General features: G+C 42.2%; 1 pseudogene; it reads left to right on the top strand.

The window, feature by feature from the left end:
• The first annotated feature begins 285 nt into the window (after positions 1-285).
• On the top strand, positions 286-1,064 carry LOC130939149 (NDR1/HIN1-like protein 10; annotated as a pseudogene).
• Positions 1,065-2,908: the final 1,844 nt, after the last annotated feature.

Below are 2,908 nucleotides of genomic sequence, written 5' to 3' on the forward strand. Positions count from 1 at the left end.
TATTTTTACATGAACATGTATGAAACAGTCCATAAAAATCGATTTGTTTGAATAATTTTGAAGAGAAACTTATTGAATTCATTCAGCTCGCGTGGAATTTTCTTCAGTTGGTTTGTGGCGATTTCGGAAGATACAGAGAAAAGAGAGAGAAACTCATTGAATTCAAGTATTCAACAATGCTACATGTATCAAAAGATGCACCCGCGTTAGTGCCTTCTTCTACAATTCTATTATATATACTCATCATCACAACAATTCAATGATCACATCTATTTCTATCTCTTAATTAATTAAGCATGGCTGATAATAAGCAACCAAACTTGAACGGAGCCTACTACGGACCAGCCATTCCACCGGCTGAGCCGCCACGGCGCTACCGCCCTGACCGAAGCAGAAGAAGCTGTTTCTGCTGCCTATTCAGCGTCTTCTGGAAGATTCTTGTTGCGCTCATCGTGCTGGTGGTGATAGCCGGAGTCATATTCTACCTGGTGGTTCAACCTCGCATATTCAAGATCTACGTCAACGAAGCAGAGATAACGCAATTCGATTACAACAGCAACACCACCCAACTCCTCTACAACATGGTGCTCAAACAAGAAGCTCAGCATCTACTACGACAAGGTTTTAGCCAAAGCCTTCTTCATGGACACGCAATTCGCCACCGCCGACGTCATCACTTTCATGAACTCCTTTAGGCAATACAAGAAGCAAACCAACGCCATGAGCGGTGTTTTCTCCGGACAAGAAAACATTTTTCTTGATTATAGCCGCTATTCACAGATCAGCGATGACAAGAACAGTAGGTCTTTTGATATCTACGTGAAGCTCTACTTCAGGATGAGGTTTAGGCTGGGTGATGTTATTACTCGCACTTACAGGCCCAAAGTGAAGTGTGATCTCAAGGTTCCATTCGTCAATGCCACCAATGCTTTCACCTTCTTTACGCCCACCAAGTGCGACATTGATTTCTGATTCTTACGTTTAACTCGTTCGTTTATTTTGTTCATTCTTTATTTGACTTTGTAATAAATAATAAAGTATGCTTTCTTATTGCAAAACTCCAAATCGATCGCTTAAATCTGGGTCTTCTTTTATTCCTTTCTCTGTGTGTTTGAGGGTTTATCTGTTAAATTTAAATGAATATGAACTGTGTTGTATACTTGTGAAAGCTACATGGTATTTTTCGAATGTTTATAATATGCGAATGAAAAATTATAGATACACAGCTTTTTCACGTAAGCTTCGTATGGTTTGGCACATTAAAGATGGTTTTGATTTGCTTGGTGTGGGATTTAGGTATTTTATGGTAAAATTCGATGCAAATGAAGATCGTGAGAAGGTCATGTTTGGTGGCCCGTGGTTGATTGAGGGGCACTATGTTATTGTAAAACCGTGGGATATGGATTTTCGGTCATGTGAACAATCCTTCGGGTTTACGCTTGTATAGGTTCGGATTTCGAGACTCCCAATCTGGTACTATCAGGAACAGGCCATGATGCGTATTACAATAGGAGTCCCCATCAAAGTAGACTTAGCCACTAAGTTAGCTGAGAGAGGACGATATGTCCGAACATGTGTTCAAATAAATTTAGGACTGCCAATGATCAAGCATATCATTGTGGAAGGCGTAACTCATGTAATGGAATATGAAAGTTTAAATTTAATTTGTAATTATGGTGCACGTTATGGTCACAATATGGCATAGTGCTTGGGTAGAGACTCCAGGGAAGGAAGGAGTGCTGATTCCGATGCCACCAAGCCTCGAGACTGTGCAACGGTAGTGCCACATCCTGAGTCCAAAATTCACAACTCAAATGAAGTAGAACCTGATGTGGTAGGTGGCGTTACTGATAAGAATCCTGCACCGAGTTTGCAAGAGGATTTGGAGGCTAATAATTTGGAAGGAAATAACGTTAAGGAGGCTTGCATGCATGATGAAGCAAGTTGTGAGGAAAGGTAAAATCAAGTTGGGCCAGAAGCAATCTAACAAGGTCCAAGGAGGCACTTAATCCAGAACCGATTCGGATAGAGTAATCAGGCCCACCATCCACTTCTCTTACACGGATGGATCCAGCTCCTATCATGCCAGGGTCGGGTCACGAGTCAAGGTCGGACACAGCGCTTCCCATGTTGGTGGGATGTCGATCTCCTCAACCGACACACCCCAGTGCCTTGGGGCTCTTCTCTTCGGAAACGACCAAGGCCGACATCCCTACAGAGCTCGCCAGTTGAGAAGAGTGGAGGCACAGCAGGGGAAGCATCGTCATGTCTTTTAGCAGCCGTGAAGGAGGGTGTTACCGTAGCGGTTCCATTGGAGAAGAAATATGCGTTGCCGGCTGTTGCTGTGTCGGTAGGGGGGAATAAGGAGATATTCTATGGAGATCCGGCAAACACGAAGGTCACGGGAGTCACTTCCGTTGGGCAAGCCTCGGTTTGAGGTTGGTGAAGCACTTTGATTTCCTTGTTTTATATTTTTATATTTTATATTATGGATAGTTTAAATATAATAACTAGGAATATTAGGGGTGCTTCTAATAAGTTAGCTCGGGTGAATTGTAAAGAGCTGGTTAGAAAATTTAAACCTGTAATTTTTGTTGTGGTTGAAACTCACTGTCCTTTTCAACACTTGAAACTGTTCTGGGAAAGACTTGGTTATCACCCTATCGGTATAGTGGAGGTGTCAAGACATAAGGGGGGTATCTAGTTTCTTTCTGCAATGTAGGGTGTTCACTGCAAATGGGTTGATGCTTTCGATAAGTGTGTTACAGTTGAGGTTCAGGTAAATAATGTGATTTGGAGGTGTAGTGGTATCTATGGTAGTCCTCCGTTTAATACCAGAGTTCTGATATGGGATTATCTTACTCAGTCCTCGTTTTTATGTGGATCATGGATTGTTCTTGATGATTTT

Source organism: Arachis stenosperma, chromosome 7 (genome assembly GCF_014773155.1).
Source record: "Arachis stenosperma cultivar V10309 chromosome 7, arast.V10309.gnm1.PFL2, whole genome shotgun sequence".
NCBI lineage: Eukaryota > Viridiplantae > Streptophyta > Magnoliopsida > Fabales > Fabaceae > Arachis > Arachis stenosperma.